The following is a 27929-nucleotide window of genomic DNA, read 5'->3' as shown; positions in this document are numbered from 1 at the left end:
ATTATTTGTTGAAAATGATGAAAATGTAGGAAAATTTGATGATTTTTGGTGAAAATTTGGTTCATTATGTGATGAAATTTGATGAGAGGGAGTTAGGGTTTGTGCGGTTTGAGAGTGAGTGAGAATTGGTGCGCTCGAGTGTGATAGGGAAGAAGGAGAAATAAGGAAAAGAAAGGGGAAAGAAGAAGATAAAGCACGGATGCTGCAGGGATGCGCGCCCGCGCCAGACAGAGCATCAATCTTCTTGCTTCTTTGGTGCGTTCATCTTTGGGCTCTTCGCTCAATATCATCCCGGGGCTATTGAACCCACAAAATATGGCAATTTCTAAACATGTTGACAGTGGGTTCAGCATCCCTAAAATAATGATAGCACCACAATGAACCCACCAAGTCCAAACTTTCTTCAAATTTTAGCACAATTTCCCTATCTTACCTCACTAACATTTCTTACCCTTTTACCTCAAAATTAGATAAAATAAAAAATATTCACATCAAAAACCGTAAAATACCTTTCCATTGCTCGTGCTCATTTGAATTAATCCATTTCCATGAATTCACCCTATAAATCCAAAAGAAAAACAAGTGAAAGAAAATAAAATAAAAGAAATTAAGAAAATAGAAATCAAAAGAAAAGGTTAGAAATCTCCGGGTTGCCTCCCAGGAAGCGCTTTCTTATGGTCCTAAGCTAGACCCTTCCTCCAAATCATGGAGGGTCAAAGGACACCATCTTATTCAAAGTGGCGGAAGGTACAAATTTCTCTTCAATTTCTAGCAACTCCTCATTGTTGCTTGATGAAACTTCATTTGCTTGAACTTCAAAAACAACCTTCTCATTCTTCAACTTCAATCTCAATTGCTTCTTCCTAGAAGCCCTTGCCTTCTTCTTAGCCTTGTTCCTTCTTGTAGACGGTTTAACACCAACCACTTCCTTGGAACCATCCTCCTCCTCTTGAGGACAAAGCTCAAACCAATGCTGAATGTCAATTACCTCTTCGTCCAATGCCTTTCAAAGCTCCTTTTCCTCTTCACTAACTTTCCTGCAATCAAACCTCACAAGCACATCATAAAAAATATAATGAATACCGCTAGTTGAAGAATTAATCACACACACATTATCCAATGAACGAAGGGAATTATTATTCATGATTCCTTTCACAAAAGACAAGGATTCATGCATCGGTTTTAGCTTAAATTTTTCTTCTTCATTACCAACTATCAAAGTGATACGGCCTCCCTTGACATCTATTAAAGCTCCCGAGGTAGCTAAGAATGGTCTCCCTAGAATAATAGGAATGTGGTCATCCTCTTCAAATTCTAGTACAATAAAATCTACGGGAATTGTGAAACCACCTATCTTAAGGGGAACATCCTCAACTCTTCCTTTAGGGAACTTAATGGATCTATCAGCCAATTGCAAGGTCATGTTCATACAAAGAAATTCTCCTAGATTAAGCTTCTTAAACACCCAGTAAGGCATAATGCTAACACTAGCACCTAAGTCACACAATGCATTTTCAAACAACTTACTCTTGATTTTGCAAGGAATGGAGAAATTACCCGGATCTTTCATCTTCTTTTGTAGGTCATTGTGAATTTAGGCACTACAACACTCACTAAGCTCTACTGAATCTATCTCATTGCACTCTCTCTTGCCACTCAAGATATCCTTAAGGAATTTGGAATATCAAGGCATTTGGGTCATGGCTTCGGTGAGAGGGATAGAAAGATGGACCTCCTTCAAGATGTCAAGGAATCTCCCAAATTGTTCATCTAATTTGTTCCTCACAAACTTTTGGGGATATGGAAGGTCGGGTTTTCTCACTTCCTCTTGAACTCTCTCAACACTCTTCTTTTTCTCATGGACTTCCTCTTTGCTCACACTCTTTGACACATCTTTCTCTTTTTCCTCACTTGAATCACTCTGAAAGGAATGGTGTCCTTCAAACAAGTGTATTATTCTGATAGTAGGTTCAGAATTATTAGAAAGCTAATATATTCAGCAAGGTCAAGTGATCGGAATGCCTGGGTGGAGGCCTCTTCCAATCAGTAATATTAATGTATAATTAATATTACAACTTAATTTTGACTGAACCCTTCGGGTCACACCCTAGAAAATATACGAACCGACTCGACAAATTAATTCGAAAGAAATTAATTCGTCGCCCGAGTATTAAATATTTAGACGTCGAAAATTCGAGCTTAGAGCGTCGAAATCGAGCGTCGGAAGTCGAGTCAAAATAATAAAAGACGAGACACAAAAATAATAAATCAACAAGACCAAAATACCCCTAGCATCGGAATGCCCCGAGCAAACCGAGTGCTAGGGGCATTTGGTATAGCATGGTGGCTAGCATGCGCATCAAGCCGAGCCTAGGCTGGATGGTGCGTGCTAGCGCACCAATGCTAGCATCACATGCTAGCAGCGCTGGCCAACGCGCGCAAGGAGCATCGACACTCAGCAGCAGCCCGCATCCTTGATGTGCGGCTTGCTGGCCGAGTGCACGAGCTGCCCGCACAAGCCATGCCGGGCTTGCTGGCCAGCAGCGCCTAGCAGCCCGCACGCTTGTGCTGGGCTGCTGGCATCCGCAAATGGCAGCCCACCTTGTGTGCCATGGTGCCCAAGTGTGGTGCCATGTGGCGCATTGTAAGAGATGGCTTGAGGAATGAGTTGGCCGGTTTTTGGAGAGGGAGTGTGTATGTCCAATTTGTATAGTGTTTCACCCCCGTCCCTTGGTCATAATTAGTAGTGTTTTTGTCTCTTTAGATCCACTTTTATTACTAATTAGTGTTTTCTAATGTTTTTGTAGTTTTGCTTGAGTTTTGTAGGAAATTGCATATTTAGAGTGTTTTCCAGGTTTTTCATGAAGCAACTACGAGCATTAGGAGGACACGACCGTCTTTAAAGCCTAGGACCAGTTAGAGCCGGTTATTAAGAGCTCGGTATGCGATACCGGGACATTTGGATCGAGTATTCATGACCCGAAGAGGAAATCCGGATTGGTCCGAAGAATCGAGCCCAATCGAATTCCAAGCCTCGAAGAAGAAGCCGGGCTCGATCGGGCAAGCTTGCGCCCGATCGGGCGGGCGCGCACAAGAAAGCATAAGCAAGAAGGCTCGCCCGATCGGGTGAGCATAAGCTCGATCGGGCGTGGCTGCCCAGGAAGAGTGAAGGAAAAAAGGCGTTCCCGATCGGGCGCGTGTTTTTGGAGCTGAAGTTTTAGTTTTCAATTAGGATTTGTTTTAGGGATTTTTAAATACGATTTTTGTACGTAATTTTTTATTACCTTCTCTTTTAGATTTTTCTTTCTCTACTTAGAATATTTTCTCTCTCTTAAATTCTCTTAACTTTGTTCTTAATTCCATTCCTTAATCCAGATTTCTTTTGGTAACAATTTCTTCTCTTTTAATTTCAGTTATTTTCTTTAATTCTTTCATCATGTCTTGTTTTATTGTTTTGATTAGTTTAGATTTAATTATGCTTGAGTAGTTTTATTTATAGGGTTTATGAGGATCTAATAAATAACATGAAGGGGTAATTTGTGATTGTTGATTATCAATGCTTGATTAATTTCCTATTGATTGATTTAATGCTATGCAATTAGGTTTGGCCAGATTTAATTGTATGAGTTTAGCAATATTAATTCGAGATTCGAGAGATGAGAATTGATGTTTAGGCTTAGTTTCAATAGGCAGATTAATTTATAAATGGTTAGGTCGAGATTCGAGAGATGAGATTTAATATCGGTAAATTAACTCTGTGATTGTAATACGTAGCGAAAGCCCTTTATAATCTGATTAATTGATGCATTGATGATTGCCTATTATGATGAACCCTGAAATATTGTTTATTAGTGAACCTATGCCCTAGGTTCTTCCTTCATTGATTTACATCTTACTTTACTCCCTTTCTACTCTTACCTTTAGTAGTTTAATTACCCTTTAACAACAAATTCGGTTACTTGATAATTTAGATTGCTTCTAATTAATTAGGAATAAACTGACCTGTTTCCCTGTGGTTCGACCCTTCTTCTCTATCTACATAGTTAGTGGATTTAGGTTTTATTTTTATTAGGTGAATACGACTTGAGCCTGTCAAATTTTGGCACTGTTGCCAGGGAAACGATTTTATTTTTATTTTCTGATTTTTTTTTATTCTAGATTATCCCCTCTTGTCTCAGAGAACGTTAGTTCTTTGAGGCAATTCTCATATTTGTCTTTTAGTTCCTTGTTTATGCCAGGTGTTCCAGATTAGGTTACATCCCATTCGATCCTGAGATCGAGCGCTCGTTTCATAGGCAAAGGAATCTTTATAGACAAATTCTGGTGGGTTCTGAGGAAGACAACAATCAAAGAGACCCTCCATCTGATTCTAGCGACACCGAAATTCCTTCAGATTCAGAATCAAAGATGACGACCCAAAACAAGCTCAGTGACTACTTGTAGCCGAAGCTCACTAACTTTCCGCACCTTACTCCCACTCCGGCCCTAGATGGAGTACAATTTGAAATTAAGCCCCAATTTATCACTATGATAGAGAGGAAGCAATTCAGTGGAGCTAATTAAGGGTGAAGATCCTAATCTTCACATTGCAGATTTCTACCAATATTGTAACACCATTAGACAAGTCGGGGTCACGCAGGACCAAATCAGGAAGATTCTTTTTCCCTTTTCATTATGTGGCAAAGCTAAATTATGGTTTAATGGTTTGAATAAAACTGCACTTGGTATTACTAACTGGGAAACTCTTGCCTTGAATTTCTATAAAAAATATTATCCTGTAGAGAGAACAACTGTACTAAGGAGTGCTATTCAAAACTTCGCTCAAGAGGCCGATAAAACTTTATATGAGGCTTGGGAGAGGTTCAAGGATCTACAAAGAGAATGCCCCCACCACAATTTAGCACAATGGCAATTGATCCAAGTTTTCTACAATGGACTTGGAAATTCATCTAGATCAGTTCTAGATTCTGCAGCTAGTGGGAGATTCATGAATTTAAATGTGGACGACGCCGGACAAGTTATCGAAGACAATACGGGAATACGAGAGGGTTTGCAAATAAAGGAAAGCATAATGTCGATTCCGTATCCTTTTTGCAAACTCAATTAAAATCTATTTGTCAAAAATAAGATAATCTTATTGCTACTCCTAACTCTGTAGCTAATGTTTCTGTCGTTGCTAACAATGAAGATTTTTGTGAATATTTTGGAATTGTAGGGCATTGGGAGCAAGATTGTAGGAGTTCCATGGAACAAGTTAATGCCTTCCAAACCTATAGGCAGAATAACCCATATTCCAACTCTTATAATCCTGGTTACCAGAACCATCCATATCTTTCGTACCGGAGTACCAATGTACAAAACCCTCCACCTCCACAACAACCATAACAGCAACCCCCACCACAGCAGAAATATTACCATCCAAATTCTGGACAGAAAAGCCAAGCACAACCCTAATCATCTTCTGACCCTGCTATGACAGAAATTAGAGCAATGCTTACTAACATGCAAAAGCATATGGAGAGTAGGGATGCGCAAATTGATTCTATTTTAGCCCATAATAAAATCATGGATAATCAAATTGCACAAATTTCATCTGCCCTACAAACCCGTCAGCAGGGAGCTCTACCATCGCAACCAATCCATCCCACAGATCATGCCAATGCGATCACTCTAAGAAGTGGTTCACATTTTGATGGACCTCCTATGCCAAAGGAAGATGGACCAGTTCCTGATCCAGATTCCTCTATACCAAACGCTAATCCTGCTAACCCTGCAAGGCTACAAACAAATACTAACCCTTCTAATGTTTCTTTGCAAGGTAAATCTCAGGATAAGGAGGGAGATGTTCAGAGCCCGGTTATCAAACTACCGTTCCCTAATAGACAATTGAAGAGTAAGTTTGATAAACAATTCGGTAAGTTCTTGGAGGTTGTGAAAAACTTGCAGGTAACAGTTCCTTCACTGATTTAATCACTCAGGTTCCTGTATATGCTAAATTTAGGAAAGACATTCTGACTAGGAAAAGGGCCTTTAATGAGGTAGAAATTGTAGCCTTTATAGAGGAGTGTATCGCCTTATTGAAAAATAAATCCCCTCCTAAATTAAAGGATCCCGGTAGTTTTTCTAATCCCTTGTCATATAGGGAATGTTTTTATTGATAAAGCTTTGTGTGATTTGGGTGCCAGTGTTAGTGTTATGCCATCGTCTGTCTGTGCTAAACTTAATATGGGAGAATTAAAAGTTACTAATATAACTTTGCAAATTGCAGATCGTTCTGTAAAATACCCCCTAGGTATTTTAGAGGATGTCCCTTTCAGAGTTGGTAAATTTTTTATCCGTGTTGATTTTGTTGTTTTAGACATGGCAGAGGATACGCAAATACCCATTATATTAGGTAGGCCTTTCCTCCATACTGCAGGAGCCATTATTGATGTAAAAAATGGTAAACTAACCCTTTCTTTTGGTGATGATAATGTTACTTTTAATTTAGGGAAAGTTTTTAAAGGGCCTATGCTAAAGGAAAATTGTTGTTTTATTAATATAATGGACGATATTTGTGATGATAGCTTTCCACAGGTTCTTGCAAGGGATCCCCTAGAGGATATTCTGTGTGGGAATTTATCTGTAGATTATGCAAGCGTCTGGGGTAATGAAGTACAGGATATTGAAAGAGCTCTTTCCTTAAAAGAGTTAGACCCCAAAGAGACATTGAAGGTAGTAAATCTAGTTCAGGAATCAAAACCTGCAGAGGTCAAGAAACCTGAACTAAAACCTCTCCCTTCTCACTTAAAATATATTTTTCTGGATGGGCAGGAACTATACCCCGTGATCATCAGTACTTCACTTAATGACCTACAAACTTCCCAACTTCTAGGGGTCCTTCAAACCCATAAGAAAGCAATTGGGTACAGTATTGATGATCTCAAGGGTATTAGCCCTGATTTTTGTATGCACAGGATACATTTAGAGGATAACTATAAGAACTGCATTCAACCCCACAGAAGATTGAATCCTACCATGCAGGAAGTAGTCAATAAAGAGGTTATGAAATTACTCGATGCAGGTATTATCTATCCTATTTCTGACTCCAAGTGGGTAAGTCATGTGCAGGTAGTGCCTAAAAAAGGTGGGATGACTATGATCACTAATGAGAAAAATGAATTAATTCCCACTAGAACTGTAACAGGGTGGCGTATGGGCATTGATTATTGTAGACTAAATATCGCCACTAAAAAGGACCACTTCCCCCTCCCCTTTATAGATCAAATGCTTGAGAGGTTAGCTAACCATAAGTTCTTTTGCTATTTGGATGGGTATTCAGGATTTTTCCAAATTCCAATTCACCCTAAAGATCAAGAAAAGACAACCTTTACATGCCCTTATGGTACTTTTGCATATCGTAGGATGTCCTTTGGTTTATCTAATGCCCCCGCTACCTTTCAACGTTATATGATGAGCATCTTTTCTGATTTCATAGAGTCTATTATGGAAGCCTTTATGGATGATTTTAGCGTGTATGGTTCTTCATTTGATTCATGTCTAATAAATCTCGCTAAAATTTTGAAACGATGTGAAGAATGCAATTTGGTACTAAACGGGGAGAAATGTCACTTTATGGTGACAGAGGGAGTAGTTCTAGGTCACATTATATCTGACAAGTGCATACAAGTAGATAAAGCTAAGATTTCAGTGATTGAGCAATTACCTCCCCCTGTTAATGTTAAGGGAGTTAGAAGTTTCTTGGGTTATGCGGGGTTTTATCGTCGCTTTATCAAAGATTTTTCTAAAATTGCTAAACCATTGACTCAGCTTTTACTCAAGGATGCCCCTTTTATTTTTAGTGACAAGTGTCTTGAGGCTTTTAACAGAATTAAGCAAGCTTTGATATCGGCACCCATCATATGTGCTCCCGATTAGAATTTACCCTTCGAGATCATGTGCGATGCAAGTGACTTTGCATTAAGAGTCGTGCTCGGACAGAGAAAGGACAAAGTTTTGCACCCTATTTATTATGCAAGCAAAACTTTGGATGATGCCCAAGTCAACTATGCCACAACGGAGAAGGAGTTTCTAGCTGTCATATATGCTTTAGAAAAATTTAGATCATATCTTGTTGCTTCTAAAGTCATTGTTTTTACTGACCATGCAGCCTTTAAGTACTTGATAGCTAAGGCGGAATCAAAGCCAAGGCTACTCCGTTGGGTTCTTTTGCTCCAAGATTTCAATATCTAGATAAAGGACAAAAAGGGAGTAGAGAACGTAGTGGCAGACCACTTGTCACGTATCAGGTATGATGAGGGTAAGGATTCTCTTCCTATAGATGATTCTTTCCCTGATGACAACCTATATGCAGTTGTAGAGCAACACCCATGGTATGCTGACTTTGCTAATTATTTAGTGGGTGGTACTCTACCTCCCGACTTGTCCTACCAACAGAAAAAGAAATTCCATTATGATGTTAAAAATTATTTTTGGGATGATCCTTTTTTGTTTCGTGAGTGTGCAGATGGATTATTTCGCAGGTGTGTTCCCGAATGGGAAGTTCACGGTGTGCTAACTAGTTGCCACACCTCACCATATGGAGGAAATCATGGCCCCACCAAAACGGTGGCCAAGATTAATGAGTCAGGTTTCTATTGGCCTACTAAGTTTACGGATGCTAACATTTTTGTGCAGGCTTGTGACTCTTGCCAGAGGACTGGCAACATCTCGCGGCGGCATAAGATGCCTCAAACTGGAATTTTGGAAGTTTAAATTTTTGATGTTTGGGGTGTTGATTACATGGGACCGTTCCCTTCTTCAAAAGGGAACCTCTATATACTTGTCGTCGTCGATTATGTATCCAAGTGGGTTGAGGCCATCGCTACTCCTACTAATGATGCCAAGGTGGTCCACTGACTTTTTAAGAAGACTATCTTTCCAAGATTTGGCGTGCCTAGAGCTATAATCAATGACGGAGGATCTCACTTTCATGAGCGGAAGTTAGACACCCTCCTCAAAAAGTATGGTGTCTAGCATAGGACAGGTTTAGCCCACCATCCCCAAACTAGTGGCTAAGTTAAAGTTTCCAACCGTGAGATCAAGGCCATTCTAGAAAAGGTGGTGGGAAAATCAAGGAAAGATTGGAGCGATAAGTAAGATGACACCCTTTGGGCATACAGAACCGCGTTTAAGACCCCTATAGGTACTACTCCATATAGACTCGTGTACAGTAAAGCATGTCATCTTCCGGTGGAATTAGAATACAAGGCATATTAGGCTATTAAGGAGCTCAACTTGGATGCCAAATTAGCGGGAGAGAAGAGGTTACTTCAACTTAACCAACTCGATGAGTTTAGGTTGACGTCCTGTGATAGTGCTCGTGTCTACAAGGAGAAGATAAAGAGATGGAACGACAAGATGATCCTTCCGAGAGAATTCAAAGAAGGGGATAAAGTGTTATTATTCAACTCTAGACTTAAACTATTCCCAGGAAAGTTGAAGTCAAGGTGGTCGGGTCCTTTTACTGTCAAAAGGGCTAACAAATTCGGTTCTGTGGAGGTATTCGATGAACATGGTAACGAGTTTAAGGTTAATGGCCAAAGACTCAAGCTTTATCATGAAGGGGCTACGATTAATGCAGTTGAACTACTTCACCTAAGAGGTTCCGACTCATTTTGAGATTCAATGTGGTAAGAGGGTCAAGCGAGACCCAGATAAACCAACGCTTTGCGGGAGGCAACCCGTATTTCTTGCTTTCTAGACTAGTTTTTCCTTTATTTTATTTTTATTTTTTTAGATAGGTAAGGAGAGTAAATTTTACCTTTCATAAGTGTTTTTGTACAAGTATTAGATCATAAAGTAAGGAGTTTTCAAGAGAAAAAAGTTTGAAGAAAAAAGAACCATCCGATTGGGTACGGGCCCGATCGGGCGAGGCTCGCCCGATCGAGCGCGCACCTAGGGGTTAGAAATCGAGCCACAAGTGCCCGATCGGGCAAGGAGTCCCGATCGGGCGCGCAATCTGGATTTTATCAGAACTTATATCCGCCCAATCGGGCGCGCAAGGAAGGAAGAAAATCAAGGGAAATTTCGTCCGATAGGGAGGAATTTGGAAGAAATCGAGTGACACAAAAAGAAATGTCGGGTGAAGGTCGCCCGATCGGCCTAGAAACATGGGAAATTTCAGGTTCGAGTTCGCGCCGGTCACCCGATCGGGCGCGCATTTCACATTTCATCAGAACTAGTCTTCGCCTGATCGGGCGAGGGTCGCCCGATCGGGCGCGCCTGATTTTTTGTCCGGGCTTATAATTCTTTCTCCTCCTTTCTTTTCTTTTTATTTCTTACTTCTTCTTCTTCTTCATTCTTACCTTCTCTCTCTAAAACCTCCATTTTTAAACCTTCAAACTCACTTTCCTTTCAAGATCTCCTTAAATTCATCCATCAAAACTCAAAAATTTTCACATATTCTTCATCCTTACACTTTCCTCTACATTCTCCACTAAATTTCTACCACTTTCTCTCAAGAATTCTCAAAACCCTTAGAGAGAGAAAGCTTCAATTCCTAACTTTTTCACTACAAATGGCTTCAAAGAGATCAAGACAACAAAGGGGTGAAGTTTCTAGGCAACAACATCAACCGATGGTCGACCCGAAGTTTCAAATACCGGGATGGGAAGAAGTTGTCATAACCTCAACCGAACAACGAGCTAGGATGCTCAACCTCATCTAGAGGCAGGTAATCTCTACTCGATTTGTTCATCATCCTACGTTGTCTAGGCTGGGACTTGATAAACCTGTAGAGAAATTGTTTAAAGGTATAGGAATGAGTGGATTTTTCCAACTGCATTATGATACCTATGATTATTTGACATTAGAATTTATTTATAACTTCAATGTTATTAAAACTAATGCTTTAATCACTCATGTCCAATTCCGATTGCTAAACAATGATGTGCGATTAACTTTAAAAGAATTTGGTAAATTGTTTGAGCTTAAATCGGACAAACCTATTGAACCCTCCCAAGACCACATTGCCGTGGTCTATAAAAGACTCACCAGGGAGGGTTTGCTTAACCTCCAACATGCCAAAGGAACGTGGATTCAACATCCCGTCCCAAATTTTTGGCAAAGGTTTGCCGGCCTCATAATCTTTGGGAGGCATGAACCGACAAACGTTAGGAAGGGATGAACTAGAATTGTTAGCTTCCTATATAATTCCTAATGCTGAAAAACTAAACATACCACATAGGATAGCCCAACATTTTCAAAGGGCGGCCAATGCGGCCGAGGGGGATAGGTCTAGGGAACCTATCTACTTTGGGGGGTTGGTGACCCATATAGCTGTGAAACACCTAGGATGGAACCCGACCGGGCATAGGAAAGTGGAGGGTTCTACTCTCATGGACCTAGCATAATTAGGGGGCCTAAACTGGGTGCAACCTATGGGCGGTGAGACATGGTGGATAGTCCACCGGGAATCGGGTAGGAAAGACCAAGCATTTACACTACCCAACCCCGCCTTGACCAAATTTGAGAAGGGGAAGCCTTCCTACACTTTTGAGATAAACGGTCAAGGCGAGGTTCAAGAGCCTCACCTTTCACCACAACCCCACCATTCACCCCAACACCATTCACCCCAATACAAACCACCACCCCAACCCTAAACCTATGGCATGCCCACCTCCTCCGTCGAATATAATATCGACCCCCATGCCCCTTATGACCTTCCGGCTTTTCGGAGCCAACTTGACCACATAGAGAGAGGACAAGGGAGAGTGGAGGGCATGGTGCAAAAACTAGACTCTAGGTTAGGCACTCTAGATAGGAGGGTAGGCTATGTTGAGAGGAACCTCGGGAGGGGTTTGTACCCTATGTATGACGACTATGCACGCCGAGGGGATATTCCCCCCGAGGCATTAGTTCCCGATTGGTTCCAATACCCCCAATGAGGGTATTCGACCTACGGAGCTTTTGGTACTTTTGTGGACAACTCTTTAGTCCATGGTTCTGGGGGCGATGCCCCTTTAGGGGTATGGGGGGGGGGAAATGTATACCCTAACTACTTTGCATGTGGTTCGGGCTATGGTGGTGTTGGTATGAGCCAGGGTGGTGCTGGCTCGAGTTATGGAGGAGGCTACTAGAGGATGGATGAGGATGATGACGAGGAATAACTTCTCCTAGCTACACTCCCAAGTCAATGAGGGCATTGCTTGATTTGGCTTGGGGGGAGATTTCTTGTACATATGGTAAATCTTTCTCTTTTTTCTCTATTTATTGCTTTTCTAGTATAGATTTTTGACAAGGGAATAAACGCGTCGTCAATTGTCTATCCCTAGATCAAATACAATTTATACAACCTAAACAAACCTAATACGAGTATAAGGCAAGCATAGGGGTCGAACCACAGAGAACGGTAAACACCACCAAATGTCATCGACAATTAAGCTAGTCCGGAATAGGGGATAAATAAACTAAAGTCTAAAAATGCTAAAACAAGAAATAAAACATTAAGGGAAATGGTTTAGGTATAACATTCACTTGAACATAAACAAAGGTATAGAAATTGAATTAATTATGAACTAAACATGCTCGAATATTGAAATAAAGAATCCAATCTAGCCGCCTTCCGGGGTCAATTGGCTTCTCCTAACATAGCCTCTATGTTTCCACATTAGAACCATATACTAGGAGGTACTATTAAATAACAATCGATAGTAATGAACCTTAACTAAGTCAACTTCCATTTCTTGTTAGCAAAGATTCACCTTTAATCAACCAACAATGTGCACTTGCAAGAAGATTAAAGAATATCAAGCATATAAAGACTTTAATCACAAATAAATCAATTCTAAACCCTAGAACATGCTCAAGGTCCAACTACACCACAACCATCCCCTTAATGGGGAAATTACTCACTAATCATGATAATAACAAGATTAATTAACAAATAATCAAGAATCAACATGATCAACAAGCAATACCAACAACTAAAATAATAATCAAAATAAACAAATAAAAATAGAGGAGAGAGAGTAAGAAATTGCTCATTAATTGAAGATGAAGGTCTACAAAGGATTGAACAAGCTCCTTCTTCAAAATCCAAGTTCATTAATGAAGAAAACCTCACTTTCTCTCTCTACCAAAGAAGACTAATCCTAACCTAACCTAAAACTAATTAGAGAGATGAATAGATAGTTATTCCATGTTTTTCTAATTACCCCAAAATTGGGTATTTATACTAAGCTAATAAAACTAGGAAAAAAGGAAAAATAAAAGAAGGAAAATAAAATAATGAAAGAAAAGGAAAATAAAAAGGAAATAAAAATAGAAAAGAAAACAAAAGAGAAAAGAAATAAGAAAAGGAAAAGGAAAAGAAAATAAAAATAAAAGAAAAAGAAAAATAAAACCAAAATCCCCCCAAAACATCAGCTACCCCGATTCCCCTTTTCTTCCAAATTCATGGTTGCTCTATCATCATCAACCATCAGCAAGCAATCATCTCAATCATCACCGCTTATCATCATCATCTTCATCAAGCATCCAAGATCGTGTCCGTCCAATTTTCATTAAAAATCACGCGAAAAGCTCGTGAAATGGTTCGATCGAACCGTGGGTTGGTGCGGCCGAACTACGGGGTTGGTTCGGTCAAACCATGGGTATGTTCGACCACTCCTCTTCGATTAACGAAACCCACAAAGTCTCTGTCTCGAAGTTCGATCGAACCACAAACGGTATGCTCGAACTTGATTGATTTTCAATTTGTTCTGAATTGCTTAATTGTAGGGCCGAAATGCTTGTGTGAATTGGTGGATTGATGTTGCCGGTTTAGGTGCGGCTGATTGCGTTGGTGGTTTGCGTGGTGCAGGTTGTGTTGCTGTTGGTGTTGGTGGAGCAGGGGATGTGCGTGAATTGGTGGGTGATTGTGGTTGTTGTTGCTGGCAACTGGAAGAGAGGCAGGGGCAGCGAAATGCTTGTGTTCGTTGTTGTTGCTGTTGTTGGTGGTTGAGAACGGTGGTGCGGCTGGTGGTAATTGGTGGTTGATTGTGGGCGGTGCAGTGGGTTGTTGGTGCTTGCGGAGCTGCAGGCTGGTTTTGGGGTTGGGGCTGCACGTGAAGGTGGTGTATGGTGGTTTGTGGGAGGTTGCAATTGGTGGCTGCTGTGTGCGGCGGCATTGATTGGTGGCTGCGGTGCTGTGAGAGTGGGGAGCTAGGAGCAGGGGAGATAAGTATGTGCTTGGTGTGGTGGAGGATAGGTGTGGTGGGGTGAAGGATAGGTGTGGTGGCAGCAAGGGCAGCAGCTTGACTTGATTGACTCGGGTCTCGAACATCCAATGCAAACCACTTGACTTTGAAATCCGTGCTTGAACCCGAAAACATACCTACACAACCAAAAATACACATTGGAGAATCGGGACATAAAATAAGATAAATGAAATAGAAATAAATAAAATGAAAATAGATAAAGGACGAAATAAAATAAAACCAAGACAAATAAAATAAAATAAAATAAATAAAATAGGAATAAATAAAATAAAATAGAAAATAAGAGACATAAAACTAAACTAATAAAAATAAAACAAAAACTATACAAGCAAATAAAGTAAAATAAAATACGAAAATAAACTAAAGCTAATAAAATAAAGAAAATAAACTAAAACGCTCCAAAACTACCAAAAAAACAAGAAACTTATTAAAGAGAAAACAAGAGAAAGAAAGGGAAAATAAGATAAAATAAACACGAAAATGACTCTAAAACTACTCCCTAAGAGTGACATAAATGTCACTCATCAATTTTATTGCTTTCTAGTGTAGTTTTTAATGCTTTCCTTTATGAAAAAATACAAAAATAATCAAAAATAAAAAAAAATTAAAAAATATGTTCCAATGAATTGTAAATCATGCTTCCCTGTGTCCCATACTTGGAAAATATTGTTTTGATTCTTGGTATATGATAATGAGCTTTGTGAATTTGTTGATCATGATTTGAAGTTTAATGTTTGGATGCCTAAACATGCGTCAATTTTGCCAACTATTTGTGAATATAGTGCTTGAATAGTTAATTTGGTTTGGAATGTGTGATAGTTCCTGGTATGTCAAGGAATTTGAGTATTGGTTTGCAACTATTAGTAATGTTTGTATGGCTCAATATTATGCACATTGAGGAGGACGAAGGCATTTGTTCTCTTAGGTAGCCTTCAGACAATAATAGATACATTTGTTCCCTTCTTGTTACCCATGTTGTTTCTTATGCCCTTTTTATTGTTTATTTAGCCACATTACAAGCCTATATGAGCCCCATTGGTTACTAATCCCAAGCTTGTCTTGGAGGAGCTATTAGTTGGTGAGGTGAGGGAGTTGTGGTGTGCATATCATTTTCACAATGTGGGAATAAAAGAAGAGTGATTGTTCTTTTGATATTATGATTGGGAAATATTGATGTTTTGTGTTTCAAAGTTAAAAATTTCCAATATGAGGTAAAAAGAAAAAAAAAAGAGCAAAGGAAAAAATTGTTTCAAATGTTCAAATGTTCTATGTGAAGGTTGCTCAAGAAAAAAAAAAAAAGAAAAAAAAAAGTTCAAGTTTGAAAAAATAAAAGAAAGAAAAAAGAATAAGTAGTTCAAAGTTTGTTTTAATTCACTCTATTTCCTATTATCATCCTTTGTGAGTGAATATGTAAGTGTTGGGATTGTTGTTATGTATAGGATTGCTTGGTAAATTTTTGTGGAAGTTAAGTTGTGATTGGAGATGTTTTAGTCATCACTTGTTTTTTACCTTGGGTTTTATTAGGATATGGCTCCCTTAAGCATGGATTTTCTCTCACATTTTCCTAAATTAATCCTACCCTTTACCCTAGCCTTACATTACAAGCTTTAAAGACCTTCTGACCGTTGTACATAAGAGTTGTAAGAATGTGAAAGTGTTGTTTATCAACGCAAGTTATGATTTGACATATTTCGAGTCGACTAGTAGGTTGAGCGTGCATTGTTTTAAACACACGAGAGTGTGAGTTGGGAGGGCATTGTTCACATATAAAGGAGTTGGTTGGAGAGCGATCAAGTACATCTTTTACTCGCGACATAAATGAAAGTTGAGTGTGTGAGCACTAGTCTTGAATTCTATATGCTCATGTGGTTTGCTCTACTTGACAATTGTTGGGGTGGAAGAATGATTAGATGAACGAGATTGATTGACATTGAAGCATGTTCATTAGATTTGCCTTGAATCGTTTGTGCTTGATTTTGTTTACTTGGAATGAAGCATGTTTTTTATGTTCATTGATGAGCTCTTTGCTTAGGGACAAGAAAAGGTTTGGCTTGGGGGAGTTTGGTATGTCCAATTTATATAGTGTTTTACCCCCGTCCCTTGGTCATAATTAGTAGAGTTTTTGGCTCTTTAAAGCCACTTTTATTACTAATTAGTGTTTTCTAGTGTTTTTGTAGTTTTGCTTGAGTTTTGTAGGAAATTGCACATTTAGAGCGTTTTCCGGGTTTTTCATGAAGCAACTACGAGCATTAGGAGGACACGACCGTCTTTGAAGCCCATAACCGGTTAGAGCCGGTGATTAAGGGCTCGGTATGTGATACCGAGGCATTTGGATCGGGTATTCAAGACCCGAAGAGGAAATTCGGATTGGGCCAAAGAATCGAGCCCAATCGAAGTCCAGGCCTCGAAGAAGAAGCCGGGCCCGATCGGGCAAGCTTGCGCCCGATCGGGCTGGCGCCCACAAGAAAGCATCAGCAAGAAGACGCGCCCGATCGGGTGAGCGTAAGCTCGATCGGGCGCGGCTGCCCAGGAAGAGTGAAGGAAAAAAGGCGAGCCCGATCGGACGCGTGTTTTTGGAGCTGAAGTTTTAGTTTTCAATTAGGATTTGTTTTAGGGATGTTTAAGTACGATTTTTGTACGTAATTTTTTATTACCTTCTCTTTTAGATTTTTCTTTCTCTACTTAGAATATTTTGTCTCTCTTAAATTCTCTCAACTTTGTTCTTAATTCCATTCCTTATTCTAGATTTCTTTTAGTAACAATTTCTTCTCATTTAATTTCAGTTATTTTCTTTAATTCTTTCATCATGTCTTGTTTTATTGTTTTGATTGCTTTAGATTTAATTATGCTTGAGTAGTTTTATTTATAAGGTTTATGGGGATCTAATAATAATATGAAGGGGTAATTTGTGATTGTTGATTATCAATGCTTGATTAACTTCCTATTTATTGATTTAATGCTATGCAATTAGGTTTGGCCAGATTTAATTGTATGAGTTTAGCAATATTAATTCGAGATTCGAGAGATGAGAATTGATGTTTAGGATTAGTTTCAATAGGCAGACTAATTTATAAATGGTTAAGTCAAGATTCGAGAGATGAGATTTAATACCGGTAAATTAACTCTGTGATTGTAATACGTAGCGAAAGCCTTTTATAATCTAATTAATTGATGCATTGATGATTGCCTATTATGATTTACCCTGGAATATTGTTTATTAATGAACCTATGCCCTAGGTTCTTCCTTCATTGATTTACATCTTATTTTACTCCCTTTCTACTCTTACCTTTAGTAGTTTAATTACCCTTTTACAACAAATTTGGTTACTTGATAATTTAGATTGCTTCTAATTAATTAGGAATAAATTGATCTGTTTCCTTGTGGTTCGACCCTTCTTCCCTATCTAAATAGTTAGTGGATTTAGGTTTTATTTTTTATTAGGTGAATACGACTTGAGCCTGTCAGAGTGGGGAGCAAGTTTTGTCTCCCCCTCCTCCAAATGGTCCTCACCTAACCTCTCTCATGAGTTTGCCACTTGTTTATTTATTACTAGTTTGATTATTTATTTTATTTTAGCTTTAAAATAAAATGGAAAAAATTAAATTCTCCCACATTGATGGGAGAGCTTTTTCACTCTCTTGTTTTCCCTATAAATATCCAAGTTGGGGTATTGGGAAAATCACTTGAGTGAGAGTTGAAAAAGGCATCACCACCAACCTCATGTATCTGCAGGGGTTGGATGATGCCACTTGGTGTCGGTGCTTCCCGGCTACATTGAAGGGCATTGCCCAACAATGGTTTGGTAATCTGCCAGCCGGGTCCATCGATAGTTTCAGGAAGCTGGCCTTCCTGTTTGCTTCCAACTTCTCAATGAACATCCCTGCTAAGAAAACAAGCCTTGATTTGAGCACTGTTAAGCAGGGAGAGAGAGAAGGGATGCGCTCATATGTCAGGCGGTTTAATCTGATCAGAATTCAGATTCAGGGACTGTCTGATGAGGTAGCTTTTACAGACTTTTTCAAGGGTCTGAGAGACGGGTCGACCTTTAAGTTCGACCTAGTCAGAAAAGGGGCCTTCACCTTACAGGCGGCTCTGAGGGAGGCGGAAAGCTACATTCAAGCTACTAACCTCTGCTCGCCTGGTAACCAGTCGGACTCCAAGAAGTCCGACAAGCAGAAAGACAGCCGGCCTGCCCAGCCGGCCAAAAAGAAAGAAGATAGCAAGAAGAGAAAAGAAATCTGGGCAGTTAGTGATTCTGACCAGCCGTCCTAGAAGAAGAAGAAAGAGTTTAAACCGTACGTCCCCAAGTACGAGTTTAACAAGGACTGCAATTCCATCCTCATGGAAATTAAGGACCGGCTGTCCCTAGAGAAGCCGAATCCAATGAAAAGTTCCATTCAATCAAGGAACAAAAATAAATTTTGCCAATACCATGAGGAAGTTGGCCGTGACACCAACGACTGCTTCAGCCTTCAAAGGGTGTTGGACCGTCTGGCTGACAAAGGAATGTTGAAGTCCTATATTTCTAAATCCCCAGCCGGGGCAAAGAAGAAGAATAAGGGTCAGTCCTCTAAGACTACCCCCCAGCCTGCTAGTAGCTCGGATACCGACAAGGAGTCGGTCTACATAATAGCAGGCGGGTTCTCCTGTGGTGGCCCTACCATCCGGGGCACCAAGAGCCATCTTCGAAAGATGGAAAAGGATGATGATGAGCAGGCGTCTGCAAGCACCTCCTTCCCAGACGTCTTGATCACTGAGAAGGACAGGGGCAGCGTCCACCGTCCGCATGATGACCCGTTCGTCATTGAATGTAAGGTTGCCAACCAACTGGTTGGAAGAATCCTTATTGGCACCGGCAGCTCATCAGACATCATCAGCCTCTAGTGCTTGCAAAAGCTGAAATACAACGTCAGCAGCATGCATCCGGTCACCCACCCCTTGGTTGGTTTTGGGGGTGGGATGGTCTACCCAGCCGGAAGAATTGACTTAACCATCCGGCTGGGAGAGAAGGGCCAAGGACGACATATTGTCGTCAGATTCTTGGTCGTTGAGGAGTTGACCGCCTACAACATTATCCTTGGCCGGCCAACCCTCAACGTAGCCAAGGCAGTAATCATCCCGTCTCTCATGCTCATCAAGTATGAGAGGGATGACGGCACTGTTGGTTCCCCGAATGGGGATCAGAAGACGGCCCGAGAGTGCTATCTCTAAGCCGTCAGAGACACTGTAGCCCCAGGAGGCCAGGAACCAATAGACCTTGACAATGTCAAGGATGCCGACCCAGCGCCTGCCTCACCAGCAGCCGGGAACAAAAGAAAGGCACCTCTGCTGGTGGAGGTGAAGAAAGAGAAAAAATAGCAATCACTGACCGATGAACGGTCAGATGAGCTCTGCCCCCAACCGGCTGGTGAAAACATTGATCTCGTTCTGGATGACAGCCGTCCGGAGCGTACTGTGAAGGTGGGGACGGTTGCTCATGCTACCTTGGGTGCAAGCTTGCACCTCTTGCTGAAGGAATTCAAAGACATTTTTGCCTTTGAAGTGGAAGAGATGACAGGCGTTAGCCCGGATCTCGTTGTCCACAAACTCGCCATGGACCCCAAAAAGAAGCTTATCCGGCAAAAGAAAAGAAACCACGGTGAGGAAAGAAGTCAGTCGGCAGCTGCCGAGGTCAAAAAGCTGCTAGACGCCAGGTTCATTCGGCCTTGTAACTTCCCCGACTGGGTGGCCAATGTGGTTCTTGTTAAGAAACCAAATGGGACCTGGCGCATGTGTGTTGATTACACAGACCTCAACAAGGCGTGTCCAAAGGACAGTTACCCGCTTCCAAAGATCGACAATCTGGTCGATTCTACAGCCGGGCATGCCTTGATGAGTTTTATGGATGCCTATTCCGGCTTCCATTAGATACCCCCGTGGAAGAAAGATCAAGAAAAGACGGCCTTCGTTACTGATCAGGGGCTATTCTGTTACACGGTGATGCCGTTTGGTTTGAAAAATGCGCCGGCTACGTTCCAACGAATGATTAATACGGTCTTTATTAATCAAATAGGGAGGAATGTAGAGGCATACATTGATGACATGATAGTCAAATCCAAACAGCAGCGGAGCACCTTGCTGATCTCCGAGAAACCTTCACCACACTCAGGCGGCATAAGGTTATGTTAAATCCTAAGAAATGCGTCTTTGGTGTTGAGTCTGGGAAGTTTCTCGGATTCCTGATTGATCAAAGAGGGATAGAGGCTAACCCTGAGAAGATACAGGCGGTAATTGACATGAAGTCACCCCGCACTGTCACGGAAGCACAGAGACTAACCGGTTGCCTGGCCGCCTTCGGGAGATTCCTCAGCCGGTCAGGTGACAAATGTCTTTACTTCTTCCAAGCAATCAGGAAGAAGACCAGGTTTGAGTGGGGGGATGATGCTGAGGCGGATTTTCAACGGCTGAAAGAGCACTTGCACTCTTTGCCAAGGCTTGTTAGTCCACTGCCTAGAGAAGTGTTATACATGTACCTAGCCGTCTCGGATCATGCCCTCAGCGTTGTTCTCCTTGCTGAGAGAGACGGTGTTCAGCTTCCGGTCTATTTCATTAGCCATGTTCTAAAAAATGCTGAGCTCCGGTACCCCATGGTAGAAAAATTTGGCCTTGCCCTGTATATGGCTTTCAAGAAATTGAAACCTTATTTTCTGGCTCATCCGGTGGTAATCTACACCGACTAGCCACTCAAGCGGCCAATGTCTACTTTGGAGTCATCCGGCAGAATGTTGAAATGGGCTATTGAAATGCAAAGTCTTGAAATAACTTTTGAACCTAGAAAGGCAATGAAAGGTTAGGCGTTTGCCGACTTCATTGTTGAAATGACACGACCGGTGCAACCGGATAATATTGACCAGGTTTGGAAAGTGTATGTACACGTAAGCTCAACGAAGAACGGTTGCGGTGCAGGAATTATATATGAGTCCCCTGAGGGAGACAAATTTGAATATGCATGACAAGAGGAAAATGTATGTCGTTATCTACTCTTCCCTCAGTCAAACTAAATTTATAAACACTTAACAAACCTAAATACGAGTATAGAGGCAAGTCAAGGGTCAAACCCAAAGGAACGGTAATGTTCAAGCACTTTCAATTATGCGCCTAAGCTAGGTCGAAGACGAAGGTAAGAGAGAATACTAACAGCTAACAAAACAAGTAACCAAGGAAATAAAACACTAGGAACAGGGATCAACAAGTAATCATGTAAATTGCAACAACATGGGAAGAGCATGCCAATCAAAGGTTGTGAGGACTAAATGATAAGAGCAATCAATAGGAATCAAAGAGCTATCTCCTAATTGTTAAGCTAGGGTTCACTATGAATAACAAACTAAGAGAATCACAATCAAAACCAATTGATAATTGCAATTCCTAAATCAATTGTTCATGTCATTAGCAATTACAATGCAATCTACCATAATTCTCAAGGCCAAATTGAATTACACACATGCAAACCTTCACTAATCACTTTAATCTCAACAATCAATCAACACAATTCCCAAATTAATCACAATTAATCAATCATACAAGTTTCACCCAATTCCTAGCCAAACAACTATTTAAGAATCATCATCTATCAACTAACAACTATGGAAATCAAGAATCAACAAAATACCAAGAACAATTACTCTAATCAAACATCAAATATCAAAATCAAACCAAACAAACATCAAATTAAACAAAGCAATTGAATGAGATAGAGTTTAGAAATGCTCATTAATAATTAAGAAGATCTCCAACACAATTGTCACACTTGCATCTTCAATCTCTCAATCACCATTGAAATTCCTCACTTTCTCTCTCTAAAACTACTCCTAATCTAGCCTAATCTAGAGAGAGAAGCTCTCAACCTAAGAGAGAGAAAAATATTCTAATTCAGAAAATAGAATAATAGTTGGTTCCTAATTATCCCCAAAAATGGGTATTTAAACTAAGCTAAGAAAAATAATAAAAGAAGGAAAAATAAAATAAATAAACTAAGAAAAGGAAAATAGAAATTAAGAAAGGAAAAATAAGTTAAGAAAAGAAAAAAAAAAAGAGAAATAAAATAAAAGGAAAAGGAATTAAAATAAATAAAGGAAAGAAAGAAATCCCCAAAAACAAGTCAGACCCTCAACTCCCCTCCTTCTCCTTTCGTGGCTGCTCTGAAATTCATCACACCACCATCATCTCTCGCAAATCTTCATCATCAAATCATCACCATTAGCAATTTTTAGCAAATAATCTTGACCGCTCGATCTTATTAATGCTCCCGTGAGAAGCTCGTGATACGGGTTTAAATTGAACCTAGAAAGCCGCGCCCGCGGTGGTCTAAGCCGCGCCCGCGGTGGTCTAAGCCGCGCCCTCTCTAGAGCCACCGCGTTCGCGGGAAGACCTCGGGACAACCGCGGCTACTTATTGCCTGATTTGAGGCATCGACCCCGCGTCCGCTCCTCTCACACCCGCGTCCTCGGGGAAATCCAATTGAATTGGGACTTGATTGAGTTCGATTGGGGTTGCTCAGTTTGGGAGTTGATGAAGGTTGATGCTGAATTGAATCGGGGCTGAATTAGTGCGGTGGAGAAGGGTGGTTTGGTTTGATTTAATTGGCGAAGGAGGCAGCAAGTGGTGGTGGTTTGGCTGGTTGTTTCGGTGGTGATTGGAGGTGGAAGGTGCGGCTGTTGGCTGCGGTTATTGGTGGTGCGAAGGTGGTAGGTTGGGAGTGGCGGATTTGGTGTTGGGAGGCAGGGAACAGGGGAGTTGTTGCTGGAATGTGGTTGAGGTGGCTAGTTAGTGCTGCGGGATGTTGGTGGTTGTGGTGGCTGTTGGCAGGAGTTGGTGGAAGTTGCGGCTGGAATGTGGTGGTTGTTTTGGGGAAGCAGGGGAGCTGCTATTATGGGCTGCAGATTGTGGTGTAGGTGGTAATTGGTGGTTTGAGTGAAGATGGGTGGGAACAGGGGAGAAGAAGTGCGTGGCTGTTGTGTTGGCTGGGAGCAGGGGGGTTTGGTGTGGTGTAGGAAAGGATAATGGTGGGTTGTAGGATAAGCTGGCACCGAAAGGGTTAAGACTTGTTGGCTTGTTTTCGTTGCAACGCTTAATTGATTTTGAAGCTAAGACCTCGAAACATCAAGCTTGAACATCGGAACACTAAATATGACAATTTGACTCGTGTCTTGTCCCGAGCAATCACCTACACGAACAACCAAACATGAGGGAGAAATAGAAGACAAATAAAATAAAATAAATAAAATAAAAAGAAATAAAAGAAATAAAACTAAAACTATGAATTAAGGACTAAAATAATAAAAAACACATAAAACTAAACAAAACTCAAAATGAGTTATTAAATTGGAAAACCAAATAAAACTAAGAAAAATATAGGGAAATAATTAAGGAAAATATAGAAAAAGAACCTAAATCTTATTCTTTTGAGCGCCATAAATGACGCTCATCAAATTCCCCCAAGCTAAACTTTTGCTCGTCCTCGAGCAAAATAAAATCCAACCCAAGGAAAAATGATGAATTTATTCAAGCAAGGAAAGAAACAAGAAACCTAGAGAAGATGGGAATATACACTAACTCCCTTTCGTAGGAATCACGGTCAATTTTAGCAACTAAAGACAAGCAATTTAAACCCCTAGATCGCCCTAGAGAACGAGTGATGCTCTCGTAAGGGTATCCTAAGAGTTTACCCTTAACTCTCATAATAATACAAACAAGGCAAAGCATGAAAAAGAAAACAAAATACAAGAAAAGCAAACAAATGTTCATGAAAGGACTTTTGCAAATGTACAAGCACAAGTGAATGCAAATCTTTCTAAACAAGTAAGGGAGTGCACGCTACAAGATACCTAAGGTTGATTGAAACATAAATATGCTAAGCATAGGAACTAGTTATCACACTCCACTTTCATCCCAAACGGTCTTACCGCGTTCCCCCTACTAATCTCATATCTCTCCTTAGTGAGCATCTCATAGATTCCGCGAAGGAACCGGAAAAAGATCAAAAAAATATTTAAGGCTACTCGACATCTTGACTTCGCATCCCCTTTCCTTAGGCAATGACCCATGATTCCCTCCCCCGAATAGTGACTCAACTTTCTAGGTCGAAAGGTCTTTCCCCAAGGTTGTGACGTAAGGCATAAAAGGTGAAGGTAGGCTAAAATTTTTAAAAATTTGGCGGTTTTCCTAAAAAGTGAAGCAAAAGGGTGATCAATCCTTAACAACACGATAAAGAAATCACCAAACAAAAGCAACACTCCCAAGCTTATTTGAAGCTATACTCACAAGAAATATATACAAAAAGCGTAAACGATTCTCCCCCAAGCTTAAATGAAGCATTGTCCTCAATGCTTAGAAGGAGAAAAGAATACATCAAAATATTTTTGAATTTTCATTTTTTCAATTTTTTTTGTGTTTTTTTTTTTATGAATTGCTTTTTCCTTGCCTTTTTCTAAATTCGGACGGCTTTTTCTAAATTGCAATTATTTGTCCATGCCTTTTAAGAAGTAGGACGGCTTTTACTCATATACACTTGCCATTATTCACAAAGAAAACTTAACACAATCTTGCACTCATAAAAACCAAACATCCAACTTCACCACCACAAACTCCATCAAATATGATCAATTTGCTTCACAAAAACAAGAAAAGAAAGAAAATAAAACAAAAGGCCAAAGATCTAAAGATGTGGCTTGAAAAGAAGGAAATAGGCTCAAATGGTTGCAAGATGGCAAATGGAAACCCAAAAACAAATATGAATCAAACTAACCTAAAAATGAAAAATACTACCCCGAAAAAGGTGCCTTTGTCCTCCCTAGATAGCTCGGTCTCGGGTTTAAGAATCATACATCAAGCTTTATAGATTAGGCATGCAAAGTAAAGGACCCATGCCGCTCATGCAAGAATATGATGAAAGCTTGAACAAATATAAATCTCACATGGTTGTAGCAAAAACTCACTAAGGTTGTCAAATCGAAGATAGGGAGCAACTACCAAACATGCCACAAACAAGTAGAATCCGGCTTCATGATCCCCCTAGTTCTAGACAACTACCTTAGCATGCTTTATCCTAGAATCAACCAAACGTAATCTCAAACCGTGCACACCACTACCACTTAGGAAGAAAAGCATTCAAGTATACAAGTCCAAATGTTATTGTCCAAAGCAAGAACAAAACAAAACACATAGCAAATTTGCCTTGATAGAAACAAAAATCTTTTTGGAGTTTTTCAAAATATAAGAACATGGAAAAGCATATACAAAGGTGCATAGCATTTATGAATCAACATCCCACCAAACATGATAGAAAACCCTCCCCCAAGCTTGAATGAGACATTACACTCAAACATAAATCAAACAATCCAAGGGAGGGGAAAACAAGGAGATCAATCCAATCAAACTAACATATGTCGAACAAGTCATCATCCACTAGAGAAAGAGCAAGGAAGGATATTACCGGATATTAGGTGGGTGTAAATACCCGCAAATTACCCAATTTTACCCTTTCAAGGCTAACAACCTCTAGTATTGAATTTGCCTTCCTTATGCTAGCAAAAATAGGAGTCAACCTTCCTTGATTCTTGATCCATATTGAAGCACCAAAGTATATCAAGTCATGTACCTAGTAAAAGGAACACAAACATTTCCATGAGATAAAATCTATTCTAAAAAGAAAATAAAATGAAAGCAATAAAACATGGGTTACTTCCCGAGAAAGGCTTGCTTAAGGTCCAAGCATGACCGCTCTAGAAAATAATAATTCAACGCACGCAAGAGCTTGTCAAATGCACTACTACACATTTCATATGATAGAAGGTAGGCAAATGACGGGATAAGAACATGCAACAAGATCGTTGCACGCAAGTGAGAAGGGAGATGCCAAAAGAAAGAAGAAGAGGGATCAAAAGGAAAAACAAGAAAATAAGAAGAAGAAGGGGGAATAAAAGAATGGAAAGAAAAAGAAAAAGGCAAATCCTCCTCACTAAAATATTTTTGGGCGACAACATCACCCTTTTCCTCAACAATAGACGAATGAGGGACATTATGATCATCATAGACAAGGGAGTCCCCAATAGGCTTATCAACAAAGGAAGGGAGAAAAATAGGGCAATAGGGGATGTGGTCAAACCTTTGAGAAAACGGGGTATGAGAAATAGGCAAAGGGTTCGCGACTCCCTCAACACAAGGTCTCACATCATCAATGAGGGCATGAAAATCAATCATAGAGTCCTCAAATGAAGTCCTCTCACAATCGACATCTCCCTCAAGCTCAAAAACTCCAAAGGAATCAACCTCATCCTTCTTTGCACCACAATAAACAACCTTTCCGTCCACAAACTCAAAACCCAAGTCCTCAAAACCGTGCATGAATGGATGCAAATATAGCTCAAAATCATCTCTCTCCCATGAAGCATCATCAATGAACTCACTTAGAAGGCTATGGGTTTTCATTTGACTCTCAATAAACACATTGGACATAACCTCAAACAAGTCCAAACACTCATGGATAGAAGAGTCACATTCATACACTTGAGACTCATCATAATCAACCAAGGGAGAGGAGTTTAGATTCACAAAATCATCATAATCATCATCACTCTCAACTCCCTTTCCTTCACTCCTTTTCTCAACAATAGGATCCTCACACACTCTTGGTTGTTCAAAATGATCATCATCATCATCATCATCCTCAACACACACATCAAATTGAGATTTTTCACAAACAAGCATCAAGGATGACAATTGGCTTTCTAACTCATTTTTTCTTCTCTTTCCCTCCTCAAGACGCTCCTCATTCTTTTTCATTATCTCTAATTGACCTCTCATAGATTGAAGAATCATCTCCTTACTAGTCCCAAGATCATCATTAAGCTCAATGTGCCTAATTTGAGACTCAAATATATCAACAAGAGATTCAAAAGATGTAGAAGGTTGAGGCTCAACATGAGGAGAAGAAATACAACCAAGATTGGAATAATCAACATTAAGATCATGAGCATATTCATCACAATGGGGAGTAAAGGCACAATCAAGGGCATGAGATTCATCATCAAGGGAACGAAGCACATCACAAGAAGGCATGGTAAATAATGAAGAATATTGAAACACACCATTAGCATCAACTTGAGCATGTACTTCATCGTCGTGAACAAAAGGGGAAATGGAGTTGAAATCATGTGTTCTAGGTTCACTAATGGGATCATGTGACAAATCATGGGAAATCATGCTAACATTAGAAGAATCAAGGCATTGCACATCAATATTATGAACATGATTATCCCTATTATAAACATCCCTAGCAAACCAAACATAGAAATCCCAAGCATCATCAATTGACAATGCTCTAAATTCACCATTATGCACGCATTCAACTTCATCCCTAGTTTGCTCATTCAAACCAAAATAACAAATCTCACAAGCCTCCCAAAGACTACAACAATTATAGTCAAGAAATCCCTCTAGTCTATTAAAATATTCACAAAAAGGCTCATTGTCAAATTAAGGAAATGAGAGACATGCCATTTTTTTACAATGCAAACAAAAAGAAATAAAAGAAAAGTATACACAAAGACCTAGACTCAAGCAATCAAAAACACTCAAACATAGACACCGTTCCCCGGCAACGGCGCCATTTTGACAAGAGGAAAATGTATGTCGTTATCTACTCTTCC

General features: G+C 40.1%; 1 non-coding gene across 1 annotated transcript; it reads right to left on the bottom strand.

Moving 5' to 3' along the window:
• Window positions 1–4792: 4792 nt before the first annotated feature.
• LOC145625897 (small nucleolar RNA R71) lies at window positions 4793–4899 on the bottom strand. The gene has a single exon (XR_014110792.1). It is a non-coding gene; the product is annotated as a small nucleolar RNA R71 (small nucleolar RNA).
• Between the last annotated feature and the right edge of the window lie 23030 nt (window positions 4900–27929).

The sequence above is a fragment of the Chenopodium album genome, chromosome 3 (genome assembly GCF_948465745.1).
Source record: "Chenopodium album chromosome 3, dcCheAlbu1.1, whole genome shotgun sequence".
Lineage (NCBI taxonomy): Eukaryota > Viridiplantae > Streptophyta > Magnoliopsida > Caryophyllales > Amaranthaceae > Chenopodium > Chenopodium album.
This window is presented reverse-complemented; position numbering and strand designations above follow the sequence as displayed.